Here is a 16,981-nt window from a genome sequence, read left to right as displayed (position 1 = left end):
AGAATCCCACCTAGAAGCTGAACAACAGAGGAACTGTTGGTGCATTCAATATATGTCAGCTGCCCTGAGCAGGGAGCAGTGTGGACGAGGGTGGAGAGTGGGCCCTTAAAGCCAAGCAGAGCAAACCCAGCATTCTACACAGGGTGGGAGGAATCATGTTAACTGTTAACCGAGGTGTTGTTTTCTATTACACTGTTCCAAAATGTTGTGGCAACAGTACCATCTTGGCACAATAGTTCTTTTTTTTCTTTTTTATTGAATTTATTAGAGTGACATTGGTTAATAAAATTATATATGTTTCAGATGTACAATTCTATAATATGTCATCTGTATATTGTATTGTGTGTTCAGCACTGCAAGTCAAGCCTCCTTCTAGCACCATTTATCCCCCCATACCCTGTTCTACCTCCCCTGCCTCTCGGCACTGTAGTCCTTTTTTTTTAAATTTTATTATTTATTTTTAGAAAGAGGGGAAGGGAGGGAGAAAAAGAGGGAGAGAAACATCGATGTGAGAGAAAAACATCGATCGCTTACCTCTGGTACTCACCCCGACTGGAGATCTGGAGATCGAACCTGCAACCCAGGCATGTGTCCTGACCGGGAATCAAATTGGCAACTTTTCACTTTGCAGGATAACGCCCAACCAATACAGCCACACTGGTCAGGGAATGGCATAACAATTCTTAAAGAGCCATTGACGCCTCTCATTTTTTGGCTTGCAAATTGTCATACTATAGACAGAATTTAAATTATTGTTTTTTATTTGTGTTCCCACCCATTTGCTTACAATGACACCTACACTTGTCAGTTTTCTTTCTTTTTTTTCCCCGGATGTTATTTATTTATTTTTAGAGGGAGGGGAATGGAGGAAGAAAGAGAGGGAGAAAAATATTGATGTGAGAGAGAAACAACCATCAGATACTTCTCCTTATGTACCCCGACCAGGGACTGAACCCGCAACCCAGACATGGGCCCTGACCAAGAATCAAACCGGTGACCCTTAAATTTGTGGGACGATGTCCAACCAACTGAGCCACACCAGTCAGGACAAGTCATTTTTCTTATCACTAACAGTCTCATGCAATTTCCCTACAGAATTATTTCCATCAGTTTGACTTTTTATTATCTAAAAGAATTCAACATCAGTCTCACTATTTGCCCATTATTTTCATATCCTTCTCTAGATCATTTACATAAATATTTTAAAGTACTACCTGGAACTATCTGGAATAATAAGGATTCTTTCAATCATTAGTTATAGAAACCCAACTCAAACTGGCTTAAGCAAAAAGCAGAATTTATTGGCCTCTATACTTAAAATGTCTGATCTAAGGCGAGTCTACATCCAGGTGCTCAAACAGTGCTTTCAAAAATCCATCTCTCCAGCTCTCAGCTCTGCCCATCTCTGTGTGACTACACCATCTGGAAGATTCTTCCCAAGTGGCATCTAGGATGGCTACTGACAGCTCCAGGCCAATGTCCTACTAGCTTAGCAATCCCAGGGGCCTCTTTCAAAATAAACCAGCAAAAGTCTCTCCGTGTATGTCTGTCTATGTATGTTATAAATATGCATCTCCTTGGGGAGACCTGGGGTCAAATGCCTCTCCTCTCCCACCATCACCAGTCACCGTGGCTGGAGGGTAGAGTGTGCCGGTGTTTGCTGACTGGGTCCTATGCCTATCCCTGAAGTTCCATCCCGACTGTGTGAACTAAATGTGGAAGAGGAGTGGTACCCTAAAGAAAATGAGTGCTTTCATCAGAAGAGGGTTGGGGAGATAAAAAATAATAGTAATAATCATCCTCTGCAAGTTTAATGTTGATTCCTTAGAAATGCTACAAGTTAGACTTCTCCACTCCTTGTCTTGGTCCTAAGTCAGCTCCCAATCCATCCATCCCAGAACATGAGTAATAGCTTTTAGAATGTAAAAAGCTTTTCAATATGTAAATAAAGTACATATAACAAACACATGAGAATTTCTTTAGAGTAAAACTTCAGTAGAAGAAAATGTTCTCTTAAGAGTTTATCTTTTGCTATAATTTCTGTTTCCTGAGGAGTTCATTAAAATAACCAGTAGAGGAGCATTTGAGAACTTGCTCTCTGGTCTCCTCAGTCATGTTTGTCATCAGTTTGGCTCAAATAAATTCTTATAAAAACTGTCGACAGTTTTGGATATTCCTTAGGTTGGTATTTACTTGGTGTTGTTGGCAGGATTTCCAAGAAGCCCTTCCAGGACCACCTTGCAGACCAGGACCCGGTGCCAGGTCCCAGCAAGGGCCTGTCGTGCCCCACCGGGTCCCCACTTCACATAGGCTGAATGGGAGAGAGTTTCTTCTGGAATTCTGGACCTCCTTGCTTTAAGTAGCAGGCCATGGCTTTATTTGCACTCTTCTTAAAAAGTTCTAGAGGTGGATAAGGGTTGACATAACCCACAAAAAGAAAAAAAAATAGATTGCTTCTTTAAATTTCAGCTTTTTAAATTGAGTTGCTTACTGAAAGTCTGAACAAAATCTTTCCTGGTTAAATGAGAGACAGAACTCTCTTTAGCTTCAAAAGAAAAAGGACACTTGCTTTCTCACCCCAAATATCCAGTGGGGCATCAATAATTGTTCAGACCCCTAAATCTGAAGGGGTAGGGATGGGCACTGGGAGTCTTCCAGTGTGGTAGCACAACCTACTTTGGAGAAGCCCATGGGAGAAGGGGAGGGTGCCCAGGATTGGGTTCACCCTGAGAGAGGGGACCAAGAGTAGAGCTCATGCCTTGGAAATCACCTCAGCTTCTGGTAAGCTATCCCTGGCCCTTGCTCAGGTATTCTTAGGTGACTAAGAATCTTTGTGGAGTTACCTAGAATTCTCCTGTAGGGTGTAAAGCAGCCCTATAGGGATATCCACAACATTGGCTCATCTGGAGGTGTTGATATGAAGGCTTGTGTCCCCTAGAAGTCAGAAGTTTGTTCAGACTCTACAGATCTCAAAATTAATGTGGGTCATCATGGTCCCAGGCTGACAAGGCCCAGGACAAGCAGCCTCCCATTATACTGAGATGGTCAAGATAAGTATCCTTTTTAATTTTAAATTAATTTTTGTGTGCACAATTAGAAAAAAGCTATTTATAAGATTAGGCAGAATTAATGGAAACCATATTTAATGGGTCTCTTGAAGCTTCAGAAAGAGGATTTAGATAAATAGATCAGCCTACGATAACATTTAAATTTCAAACCAATTCTTTGAGATGGTAAAACTGGTTGTCCTTATTTTAAAAGGGGGAAAGTCATTTAGAACTTGACTTGTCAAGGACAGATATAAATTGTAGATTCCTCCAAAACAACAATTGGATCCAACTGTGCTCTGTCTGTCTCTGTATGTGTATGTGTGTATATATATATATATATATATATATATATATATACACATATACTATATATGTATAGTATATGTACTATATATATACACATGTACTATATATATATATATATATATATATATATAGTAAATGTAAGATAATTTTCTACCTCTGGATGCTATTGTTAAACTTAATTTAAAGTCAAGCACTTGTAAGCATTGGGTATTTTAAAATTCTCAGAAATATAGAAACTAACTCAAATGCTTTTCAAGTCCATGTGATTTAAGATTAATCCTTAGTAAATAAAAGCTACCTTAAATTTGTTGGTTTCAGTAAGACGGATATATCTCTATTTTGCAAAATTAAGTCCATGTTAATAATTGACTTTTAAGTCTATGAAAAATATTTCTAAAGTTATAAGAATGTCCAAGCTAAAGAACGTTAATTGATTATTTCTTGTTTTTCATTAGAAACTTAGGTTTTAAGGATTAAATCTCAACATATATAGGAATAACTTTGTGATGTTCCCAGAAAAGCCCCTGTAACACCTCAAAAGATTATTTAAAAGATTTTATTTATTTATTTATTTTTAGAAAGAGGGGAAGCGATGGAGAAAAAGAGGAGAGAAACATCAATGTGCAAGAGAAACATTGATCAGTTGCCTCTCACACATGTGCAGCTGGGGACCTGACCCACAACTCAGGCATGTGCTCTGCTAGAACTCAAACCAGCAACCTTTTGGTTCCCCGGCTGGTACTCAGTCCACTAAGCCACACCAGCCAGGGAAGATTTGTTTTTTAAGCACTGTAAAATAAGTGATGAGAATCTTCTAGGGTATATTGCATAGGCAAACAATGGCTGTAAGTTAAACAAATAATCGGGGCCCTGGGAAACACATGATGGCCTCTTGGATGTTCCCTGCCCCCTGGCTCTCCATTTTTGGCTTCTGCATTCCTTCATGCATCACAGTGCATTGAAGCCAACTTAGATGAAGGAATTTATAAGTGGATATTGTTGAAAGAAGATACCTTATACTATGGCTGAGGTTTGATAGAGTCACTTCAATAAATGCCGAGTTGGTAACTAGTTCCTTTCACAGCAGCTCCCAGGAGACAAAGAATTTAAAGATCATTGACTGCCACCTGGGGATTGTGTCTATTGGAAAGGACATCAAATAAAAGACATTCCCCAACCTCACTGGAAGGAAACTTATCAGGTACTACCTCAAATGGGCAGCTACCCCTCTCTCTGACATCACCCCTGTCTACACCAAAACCTCCTCTAGGATAAGAAGCTGCTGAGATCAGAGGTAGAGAGCTAACCTAAGATATCAACAAGGTCTAAATATCTACATATTGGTATTAAACTCAGAATCTATGAATTTTGTTTATCTTTACTTGTCTACTAATGATAGTCAAAATAATAAAAAGATAACCAGTAGACTTGTAGAGCTGAATTACAATGCTGGTGAAATAGAGAGCACTGGATAGCTCTGTGGTTGACAATGGGCCTCAGTTTGTCCGCTAGATGAGAACTCTAAAGCTGTAAGAACTTAGAATTCTATTCTGAGATCTGACTCCTCAAAGAAGCACTGGGACAGGAACACTGCTTACTTAGGGGAGAAAAGTTAAGGTCCTTATGCTGCAGCTATGAGTCAAAGATAGGAGGAAGAACAGCAGCTCAAGTTTCATTCACTTAAGGAAGTCTAGGTGTACCAGAGGACACAATCAACAGAAAGAAAAGGGAAATGATGGAATGGGAGAAAATATTTGTAAATCGTATATCTGATAAGGGGTTACTATCCAGAATACATAAACAACTCCTACAATGCAACAACAACAGCAAAAAAACAATTTTAAAAATGGGCAAATGACTTAAATATATATTCCTCTAAAGGAGATATACAAATAACCAACAAGCAAATAAAAAATACTCTACATCACTAATCACCCGGAAAATGCAAATCAAAACTACACTGAGCCCAGACTGGTGCAGCTCAGTTGCTTGGAACATTGTCCACTCACTACACAGAAAGGTCGTGGGTTTGGTCTCTGGTCAGTCCCTGTCAGGGCGCGTATAGGAAGCAACCGATCAGTGTTTCTCTCCCATAGATGTTTCTCTCACACTGATGTTTTTCTTTCCCTCCCTCCCTTCCTCTCTCTGTAGAACAGGGCTCCCCAACCTCTGGGCCTGGGATCAGTACCAGTCCTATTTGCAACGGGGCTACACAGCAGGAGGTGAACTTGAATGTAATGTACTTGAATCATCCTGAAACCATCTCCCCACCCTTTCACCCCGCCTCCTACCCTCCACCCACCCCCTGCCTTCTGTGGAAAGCTGTCTTCCATGAAACCAGTCCCTGGTGCCAAAAAGCAAAAAGTTTGGAGATCGCTGTTCTAGAATACATATAAAATAAAAATAAAAATAAGTAAACCCCACATCGAGATAGCATCTCACAACTGTTTTGATGACTTTATCAAAACAACAACAAAAATAAAACAAAACAAAAAAACTGCATGCATAGCATGATGCATGCAGGGCAGGCGGGCGACCCAAGCATCTTAGGTTGAAGGCGACAGCTGAGGTGTCGGTCCAGGTGGAGATGGGGAGTGACGGTGTTATCCACTGTAGATGTGCCAAGTGCTTCTGTTATCCTACAACGTGAAGAATAAGAAGGAGCCCTAACCATCTTGAGTCTCCCAGAAGATGTGCTCTGTCATATCCTGAAATGGTTTTTTGTTGGGGTCATCCTGGCAGTTCGATCTGTGCAGTCCCGCCTGAAGTACCTGGTGGACAACCATGCCAGTGTGTGGGCATGTGCCAGCTGTCAAGAGCTGTGGTCTTCTCCAAGAAACCTGAAGCTCTTTGAAAGGGAAATTTTGAAGCTGCTGTGAAGCTGGGCATCACCTACCTCTGCAATGAAGGCTTGTCTGTGTCTGATGAGGCCCGTGCAGAAGTGAATGGCCTGAAAGCCTCTCGCTACTTCAGTCTTGTGGAGCGAGCGACTGAATGTCAGTGCCACGCCTTTCATCTGGCTCTTTATCCGCCCTCCATGGTCAGTGTCTGGAAGTTGCAGCAAGGCTATAGTTCGTGAGAGCCTCAAGGCGTAGTGCCAGCTACAAAGAACTCACAGAGCCTCCATACTGCACTGCTTGGGGAAGGTTCTGAGCCTCTCTGAGGATGAAGAGAAAAAGAAGCAGGACCGTGACCTCTTTGAAGAGTCTGCTAATCAGGTATGTTTGACCAGGTCATACCTCCTCTGGGAAAGTGACAGACTGATAGACGTGTCTGATCCTGGGCGATGCCTCCACAACTTCTGGAAACTCAGGGACTATGCTGCCAAAGGCTGCTAAGGTGCCAAAAAGCAAAAAGTTTGGAGACCGCTGTTCTAGAATATATATAAAATAAAAATAAAAATAAAAATAAATAAACCCCACATTGAGATAGCATCTCACAACTGTTTTGATGACTTTATCAAAACAAAACAAAACTGCATGCATAGCACGGTGCATGCAGGGCAGGCGGGTGACCCGAGCATCTTAGGTTGAGGGCAACAGCTAATCGGGGATGACTCCAGCTGCTGGGAAGCCCAGCTGTCTTTAGCTAAAGATTGTGCAAATGGAAACCAGCTTGGACTAGAAGCAAAAGCATCCAACGAGATAGTCTGCCAGCTGTTTCAGGCCTCCCACGCTGTTAATAAACAGGAGGTTTTTTCTGTGCAGGAGGGACTCAATGACACAATGAAGTACATTCTAATTGACTGGCTGGTAGAAGTCACCACCATGGACTTCACAAGCCTATGTCTTCGCCTGACCGTGGAATGTGTGGACCAGTACCTACGGAGGAGGCTGGTTCCCTGGTATAGGCTCCAGCTGCTGGGCATCGCCTGTATGGTCATCTGCACCTGATTCATCAGCAAAGAGATCTTGACAGTCCAGGAAGCTGTGTGGCTCACAGACAACACATACAAGTATGAGGACCTGGCCAGGATGGTGGGAGAGACCATTTCCGCCCTGGAAGGCAAGATTTGAGTCCCCACTGTGCTTGATTACAAGGACATCCTGTTGACTCTGATCCCTGTGGCACCAAGAACCCAGCACCTGTGCAGCTTCCTCTGTGAGCTGTCTCTGCTGCACGCCAGCCCGGCTACCTACCTCCCAGCCCACCTGGCTGCAGCTGCCCTGTTGCTGGCAAGGCTGATGCATGGGCAGACACAGCCTTGGACCACTAGGCTGTGGGACCTCACTGGGTTCTCCTGTGAAGACCTCATACCCTGTGTCTTGATCCTTCACCAAAAGTGCTTCCATGATGACGTCCCCAAGAACTACAGACAAGTGTCTCTGACCACAGTGAAACAGGTTTGAGGACAAGCGCTACAAAGAGATCAGCCAGGAAGAGGTGCTGAGCTGTAGCCAGGTGTGTGCAGCTCTAGAAATGAAACAAGAGAGCCCAGAACCCACATCTTTCCTCAACTCAGGGGACATTCACCCCTTCTTTGCTCTCCCTCTACAAGGAGAACCAAGAGGAAATGGGAGAACAGCATCCAGGAGGACAGGGGCGGTTTCGTCACTATACCCACTGCTGAGATGTCCAGCCCGGAGGAGACACTAGAGACACTACTCGGCAGCTTCCTAGACTGGAACCTAGACTACTGCTCCAGCTACGAGGGTGACCAGGAGAGTGAAGGCAAAAAATAGGGCGATGCTCCCAGTGGCATCCTCGATGTCACTGTGGTGTACCTCAACCCAGAACAGCACCACTGCCAGGAATCGAGCAATGAGGAGGCCTGCCTGGAGGATGAAGGATATCAGGACTTGTATGCCATGGTGACAAGCACCCAGACGCCTCTGGTACCAGGACCCGAGACCCCTCTCTGCAGCAGCAGAGGACTGGGCAAGGACATTACGACCTCAGAGTACTCCTCTATCAGCGGTGTGAGTCCCACAAACTCGGTGGACAGAAGCCCACCCCAACCTACCTCAGCACTGTCCCCAGGCAGTGACTCAAACATACATCCTTGCCATCATCATGCCAGGAGGTCGTGTTTACAGTGTCGTCCCCTGAGTTCCCCAGAGAGCAATGTTCCCTAGCAACAGGTGAAAAGGAAAAATCTGTCCACCTCCAGCAAGGAAGAGCAGGACACGAACTTGGGCTTCGTGAATGAAGCTATGAGCGTGTCAGTGTTTGCCACAGTGAATCTTTGTAGAAATAGGGCAGCTGCTGCTCTGACAAGGAGTGAGGGCACTGGAGATGGATGATGTGTAGACCTCTGGTGGCCTCCACAGGGAACAGAGAGGAGAACTTGGGGCACTGACCATCTTTCACCAGGGGAGTCCCATTTGAGCCATCAGAAGGTCAAAATCAGAACAAAAACTTATCCTTCTCTTTTGAAATTTTAACCTCAAAGAACACACCATGTGAAGCCTATTTCTCAGTCCCCTCTTGTGTCTGTCCTGCTTTCTTTCTGGGAAGCTTAAGCCCACTGCCTGGTAACCAGCCCCACTGACCCCCCATCCTGGGAGCTGACAGCTTTCACAATTGAGAACACATCTGATTGAGGTAGCCTGGAACAGCCTCCTCACTCTTTGCATCTGCCTGGTTTGGGGTTCTACAGGAGCTAAGAGCTGTCCCCATGTCCACCTCAGCCTGCCAGGGTCATCTACTCCATCATAGGGTAGAGGGTCCCATGGTGGGGGGGTCCTGCCTTGTGCATTGTCAGGGACTACATGCGATCACCAGATGTGAGGGCCTTTACTTTTTGCAGGCCAGGGCCTCAATATTTTGGTCATAGGCTCCTTCACTCTCATATTCCCAGTCCATTTTAGAAATCTGTCCCTCCTCCCAGAATGATTTGTCTGTGTCCCCAGCAGTTAGTGTCTGTATGGACATCTCTTTTTGTGCTGAATCTCTGGTTCATTTCTTTTCCTGTATTTCTATCCTTCATCCTCCTAAGATAAAAACAAAAGAAAAAATTTTAATAGAAGTCATTAAAATTTTAAAAATAATTCTTAACATTATTTAGAATCAACTAAAAAAAAATCTAATTCAAATCCCTCAATGCTATCCTGACACTAATTATGCAAAAATTTTCCCAGAGAGGCTAGTCGGTGGGTGGGGGTCATTTGTAACATCTGAGATGATCCAGATGCAGAAGAGCAACATTCAGAAGACTTGAACCTGCCTGCTGGGTGAGGGTGGGTCTGCTGTGAGTTCCTGAGAATAACTGTCCTAGAGAGACTGGGCTCCCCCCCTCCTTAGGACAGTAGTCAAAACACCTGAGGGATCTGCCCAAGTGGCCCTGACCTCTCTAGTTGTAATGACCACTGACACCATGCTACGGCAGCTTTTGTTTCCTCTCAAAATGTCAGAACTACTTGGCCAAGAGTGTCCCTCAAATGCTCTTGAACCAGAACTATGAGGATGTGGAGATGCTGATTCACTGGTGGCTTTTCTGCGTGCCTGTGTATGTGTATGTATGTATGTATGTGTCTATGTCTCCATGGAGCTGTATTTGCTACTGTAAGAGAATACTGACCACACCGTGTGCAGTGTGGTTACAAGGGAACCCCAAGGGTGGGGATCGCAGACCTCCTGTTGACTGTGTGCTCCTGGGCGTCGGTGAGCCTCAGTTTCCTCACTTGTAAGATGGGGCAATACCTACCTCACGGGAGTGTTGTGAGGATTAAATGTGATAAGGATAGTGGGAAAACAAAACAAAACAAAAACAGAAAACAAATGTCAAGAACATGGAGAAATTGAAGCCCTTGCACTTTGCAAGTGAGAATGTATAATAGTGCAGCCTCTATGGAAAACAGACACTTCCTCAAAAAATTAAAAATAGAATTATCATGTGATCCAACAATATCACTCTGGATATGTAACAAAAAGAATCAAAAGCAGGATCTCCTAGAGATAACTTGTATTCTTATGTTCACAGAAGCATTATTTATAATAACCAAGAATTGGAAGCCATTCAAGGGTCCACCGACAGATGAATGGATAAGCAAAATGTGGTATATGCATTAAATGGAACATTATTCAGCCTTAAAAAGGGAGGAAATTCTGACATATGCTATAGCATGGATGAACCTGGAGGATTATATGCTAAATGAGATAAGCCAGTCACAAGAAGACAAACACTGTGACTCCACTCATACGAGGTACCTAAAGAATTCAAACTCATACAAACAGAATGTAGAATAGTGGTTGCCAGGGGCTGAGGGGAGAGGGTAAAGTGAAATTGTTTACTGGGTACAGAGTTTGAGATTTGCAAGATTAAAAGTTTTGGTAATAGGTGATGGTGATTGTTGCACAATGTGAATATAATTAACACTACTGAGCTGTACACTTGAAACTGACTAAGATGATCCTGGCCAAGTCGCTCAGTTAGTTGGAGCATCATCCCATACACCAGAAAAGTTTGTAAGTTTGATCCCTGGTCAGGGTGCATATGGGAGGCAAATGATTGCGTTCTCTCTCTCTCTCTCTCTCTCTCTTTCTCTGTCTCTCAAAATCAATATGCATACACTCAGGTGAGGATTTAAAAAAAGAATTAATTAGGATGGTTAATTTTATGTTATCTGTATTTTACCATAGTTGAAAAACACTTTAAAAGAAGTTGAAAGTGGGAAGGAACCTTAGAGATCTTTTCATTTAAACTCTTTGTCTTACAGACAGAGAACTAAGCTCTGAGCGTTAAATGATTTTACACAAGAACAGAACACAGTGGCAGAGGAGGGCCCTCTCTATCCATCACAGCCAGGCCTTTTCTTTCTCTGATCAATTGTGACTTTAAAATACAAATCGCTTGACATTTGTCTGGTGCTATAATACAACAACCACACAGATTCTCTCTGATCACAAAAGGAAAAAAAAAAAAACACAAAACAACGAACTGTCAACACCTAGTCCAGGGTTCAAACTGTCAACACCCCATCCAGGGGTTAATTTTAGCAGACATGTCTCCTCATGTGAAGCAACATGAAGTCCCAACATCACCAAGAATGTATCTTTGCTAAAAAAAAAAAAAAAAAGTTTAACTTGAATTGAATCAAATCCTAAAATCTACCTTACCATTTACAGAAAATAATCAGCATTGAAGAACCAGCTAGTAGAACACTCTAAGGAAGAAGTCAGATAAATCCAGAAGGTGGGACACTTCCTTCCACTTATCAACATCATAATTAAAAGAGCCTTAAGTACCATAAAAATTGGATGCAATGCATAGTCCAGGATTAGACAGTGGTTTGGACAAATATCAGTGAAAGACATTTTGGGGACAATTGGGGAGACTTTGGATATGCATTAAGTATTAGATAACATCAAGAAATTAACACTAATTTTGTTGGGTATTATAGTTTGATTTCAGCTCTATAGGAAAATATTCTTGTGTTTTAAAGATATATACTGAGGCACTTGGGAGTGGGCTGTCATGTCTTTAAATATACTTTTTTCAAAAAAAGATTTTATATGTTTTTAGAGAGATTGGAAAGGAGGGAGAAGGAGAAAAACATCGATGTGCAAGAGATACATCAACAGGTTAACCTGGCCCGCAACCCAGGCCTGTGCCCTGACTGGGAATCGCACCAGCAACCTTTCTGTTCACAGGCCAGCACTCAGTCCACTGAGCCACACAGCCAGGGCTCATTATATCTTTAAATATACTTTTAAATATTTTAGTAAAAATTAATAAAGTAAGCCAAGTGGGGAAAAAACCTCTTCCTTAGAAGATACTGGGCACATAGGTGGGGGAAAAGGCAGTATGTCAAGGTCGTAGTAAACATTAGGGTGAACTACATGCTTCTCCTTGGCAAGGGAAGGGCCCATTAACAACCCTTTGTTCTTAGCATTTCCTTCCCGCTGAGGTTCCAGTCCTGACTTCCTTTGGGTTTGTAAATTTCTGAGAAACTCATGCCTTTATCAGGACCTCTTGGGGGTGGAGGTGAGGAGGTCAGCCTGGAGACTAAGGCACCTCTGAAGGGCTGTCTCATTGAAGAGAGAGTCCCCGGTGGGCACGTGGGGATGGCTGGAAGAGGCAGGTTTCGGCTGGATAAAAGGCACAATGGAGCTGATTTCTTGGGAAGGCAGCAAAATTTTCATCTCTGGAAGTATTGGGTGCAGGCTGGAAGATGTGGGAGTGTTGGCCTTGATGACTTCTATAGTCCCCTTCAGCCTCACAAGCCAGGGCCCGGGAAAACGGAGAGTAGGGCTGGAGGCAGTGAGAGCAAGACAAAAGGTGTAGGAAAGGTGGGGGTAGGGGGACCAGGCACTGGCCTGGCTGGGTCTTGAGCTATTTCTCTGGTTTCCCTTTCTAGCTCCTGCTTCTCAGTACTGCTTCCTGTTTCTTGCAATCTGGAGAAGCCTATTTCGTTACGTGGCAGATTTCATTTGGTAAAGAACATGAGGAAGCCCAGGCCATCCCATTGGGCCTGTCCTCCAGAAACAGTGAGCTCAGTATTTTTTTTATTAATCTTCACCCGAGGATATTTTTTCATTGCCTTCCTTAGGCTCCTGGGGATGGAACCTGTAACCTAGGTTTGTGCCCTGACTGGAAATCAAATTGCAAATTTTTGGTCAGGGGATGATGCTCCAATTAACTGAGGCACACCGAGCAGGGTCTGAACTCAGTCTTTACTGGTTCTGAAAGGACAAAGCCATCCACATTTGCAGTGTGGCAACATTCGCCCAGCAGGCCTGTGACCTTGTTAAACAAGACTGCAATTTTACTCTTCTGAGCGTCTCTCCCCAGGACTGGAAATTACTGGAAAGCAAGGATGGAATGTGACTGACCTCCTTACAGCCGGAGGCAGAAGATAACACTGGAACAAACTGCAGCCTCCTGTTACAACCAAGGGCCACACAGCAGCAACCCTCTCTTTTTTAATCCAATTATAATCCAGTAAAAGCTCAAAGCCCCCCCTCCCCCCAGTCCTGGTGTATCTCTCCACGTCATGCCCCTCTCCTTTCTTGTACAGTGAATAAAAACTTTATTCTTTACACCTTCTTCTCTTTGTGATTCTTTCACAGCCCGAGTTACTGGCCACCGTAGCAGTTCCTACCCCCACCCCAATCAGTCCCAAAAAGAGAGAGTTAGAAGACAAGCAGCAAGCCAAATCACTACACAGTTTGTTTTGAACTTTGCAAACACTGTATTTAAAGCTGACGAAGAATAGTGACCAGCATATTTCTTAACTCTGGTGAGGACAGAACAATGCAGTTCACATCAACAAACCAGACCCCAGGGCCTCTTTGTGCGGGGCTTAGATGGGAGACAAAGGTGAATAGATGCTTTCCCTGCCCACAAAGCAGCCAAAAGGTAAAAATTAAATATGAAGAGGAACTCACTGGAAAGGATACTCAGTTCTGAATTATTAGGAGAGGATATGGAATTTCCCTGGATACACTTAGCAAACAGACTATGCCATATTATTTCCTACTCATTATTTCCAGGGTTGTTTAGATTCAACCTTAGGAGAGAGGCAGGGAGATGGCCCAAGATCAATAACTCTTTGGTGGTCTTCTCCGGACCAGAATTCTAGAGGCAGATCTCCCTATTAGTCTCTCTCGGTCCACCCCAGGGAATGAAAGAAAATCTCTCCTCCCACAGAGGGCCACAGAACCAAGTCCCAAGAAATAGTCCCACTCTGTTATGCTCTGTGCTGTCTCTCAAGAGTCCCTAGAATACTTAAGAATCTAATTTGTCTCAATACCTAATTCTGTGCCCATGAAACAGGAGCCAAAGTACTCTTGAAAAAGAAATAGCAGAAAACTGTACTTGAAAAACAATAAAAAGACATTGTAAATAAGTAAATAAGAAAAAAATAAATAAAAAGAAAAAGAAATAGTCATGAGGACTGATGTTTTGAAAGCATTCTATTGTTTATAAAACCTTTTCATTTCATTATCTTACTTGACTACCTCAATTCTGTGAGGTCGTTTTGGAGGGCATCATTAATATCCATTTGAAGATGAAAAAAACTGAGGCTCAAAAGTAAGCAACTTGCTTAAAACCACATGGCATTAAAAAGGCAAGCATATGGCCTATGGCCTAGTCCCACTAGGCCAAGAGTGACAAACTCACATCTGCTTTCTCCTACACCACACTGCCTCTCATGACTATGACAGAGGGGAGAGAGCATATAAGGGCATTGTAACAGTGGATTTCGGCAAAAAGCACTGAGAAGGTACTAGGGCCATGTTCTTTGGGGACCCTTGCAAAACTATCCCCCACCACTGTGCTTTGATCCCCATCCTTACATGTTCTGCCCCTGGGATTATTTCCCTGCATGGCATGCAGGTGTGGGCCTAGTTACAGGCCACATCGCAGGTAGGTACCCATGTTCTCATCCTGTCTGGGCAGAGGATCCAACAAGTGAGTGGGAACATGCAGGTGTGTAAGAGATTGCCAGATGCTTTGATTAGAGGTCATCAAAGTCTCTAAGATAAATGTGATGCCTCTGGTGGAGGAGGAGGGGGCCAGTCAGCTTTGCCCCTCCCTCCTGCTTTATCCCCTAGTACCTCAGGGTCTGGGTGTCAATGAGGTGAGTATTTAGATTGGACCATGATCACATCATAGTGGAGGAAAAATGGAGGAAACAAAAGAATGAGAAGAAAGCTGGAGGAACTAGAACTTGTATGGGTAAAAGTAGAGGATAAAAAATTAGGAAAAAGAAAAACAACCCCACAAAGCCAGGTGCTCAAACGTCATTCTTTTCCCTCCGGAAGAAAAGGCTGTCGGCATCACCGAAATCATGGAGTTTGTGGCTCACCTCACCACAGGGTGTGGGTTTAGCTCTGGAGTGGGACTGAGGAACTGGTTAGCTTTTCCAATCTATGGGTTTCCTCCTGCAGGCTCCTCCCTGCAGGGCGCCCGGAGCACCGCACCCTCCCCTGAACACCTGAAGTGTGCCGCTGCTGCCCTCTGCTGAGAGAACACTGCCGGGCCGGTCGCAGGGAGAAGGATACCTTTGGAGGGCAGTCTCTTTCCACATCAGAGGAGGGAGAGGAGGGCGCTCTAAGGAGTAGGCGATAAAACAAAGTATTTTAAATAATAGACTGACATAAAAATCAATCTTTGAAAGAAATATCAGAAACATCTGGCTTAGCATCAGCAGATAGGCCTGTTAAAAGAGGTCAAGTCAGAGCAAGATGGAGAGTATTCACCTGAGATAGGCTTTTAATGATACCTGGACTACCCATCTTGTCCCTTCAACCTATCTGAACCACATTAACCTTCCTAAAGCACAGTGTAGTTGTGTGTGTGTGTGTGTGTGTGTGTGCGTGTGTGTGTGTGCGCGCGCGCGGTAGTGAGCGGAGGAGGGTGTAAAAATTTTGAAGACTACATAGCTGAAAGAATAATGTTCAAAATCTTCAACTATCTTTTCTTAACCTCTTATTCCTAAGTCCACAGATTGGCCCCGACCCCCCTTCTCAGCCTCGGCTCCTACTAGTCCTCCTTTCACAGGCTGCACTCTGACCCAACTGAGCTGTCTCTTGTTCCCAAACTCTCCCTCTCTGCCTCGCACTGTCATTTCTGTGTCACTGCTTCTCTCCTCCCCGCCCTACCCTTCGAGCTCTATGAATAACATGCAGGATACAGACACAAAATTATGACACAAAAACTGACAAAGCTGAAATAAAAACAGGTAGGTATTGGAGAGACCCAATAACCTCTTCATTATATTTTGTATCTTTTGATTTTTGTACAATATACCTATATTGCACAGTCAAAAATAATAAATTAATTAAATATTTTATTTTTATTTTTTTATATTGTATGGCTACAACTTTATTTTTTATGATTTGTATACTTTTAAATAAAATCTATTGCAGTGATATTGGTTAATAAGACTATATAGGTTTGAAGTGTACAATTCTATGACACATCATCTACTATTGCATTGTGTGCCCACCATCCAAAGTCAAATCCTCTTGGTTTATTTCTTGATCATAAGAAAATTGAGTTAGAGATCTTGGAAATATAATATTTATTTAACGACTTAAAAAATTTTGTTGGGCAGGAGCACAAAGAGAAAATTTATGGATTAAAACATGACAGAAGAGTAAGCGCAATAAATTTTTTTAAGTAAAAAAAAAAAGTAATAGCAGCCAAGTGACGTGAAGAATAGATTGAGTTTCTAATCTAATTTCTTTTAAAAGTCTCAGAAGAAAACAATATAGAGAATGGTGAAGAAATTTTAAAAAATAATAGTTCACATGTATATCTGCATGCAGAAGAATAAAGTTGGACCCCTACCTCACACAACAAATAAAAATTAACTCCAAATAACCATAGACCTAAATCTAAGAGCTAAAACTATAACTTTTAGAAGAAAAGAGTAAATCTTTGTGACCTTGGACTAAGCAATGGTTTCTTAGATATGATACTAAATACCCACTGACAAAAGAAGAAACAGATAAAATCAAATTATTTCTTTGTACTTCTAATGAACACCATCATAGGGTATATAAAACTCTTACAATTGAATAATAAAAGACAAATTTTTCATTTAAAAGTGGACAAAGGATTCAAATAGAGATTCTTTAAAAAACATACATAAATGCCAATAAGTACTTAAAAAGATGTTGGACATCATTTAAAACCACCAGATACCACTTTACACCTACTAGAACAGCTGGAA

The 16,981-nt window shown here is 42.7% G+C and overlaps 1 pseudogene; it reads left to right on the top strand.

Moving 5' to 3' along the window:
* Positions 1-5,943: 5,943 nt before the first annotated feature.
* On the top strand, positions 5,944-9,454 carry LOC114488860 (annotated as a pseudogene).
* Positions 9,455-16,981: the final 7,527 nt, after the last annotated feature.

The sequence above is a fragment of the Phyllostomus discolor genome, chromosome 2 (genome assembly GCF_004126475.2).
Source record: "Phyllostomus discolor isolate MPI-MPIP mPhyDis1 chromosome 2, mPhyDis1.pri.v3, whole genome shotgun sequence".
In the NCBI taxonomy this organism is placed as follows: Eukaryota; Metazoa; Chordata; class Mammalia; order Chiroptera; family Phyllostomidae; genus Phyllostomus; species Phyllostomus discolor.
Note: the sequence above shows the minus strand (reverse complement) of the source record. Positions and strands in the feature narration are given on the sequence as shown.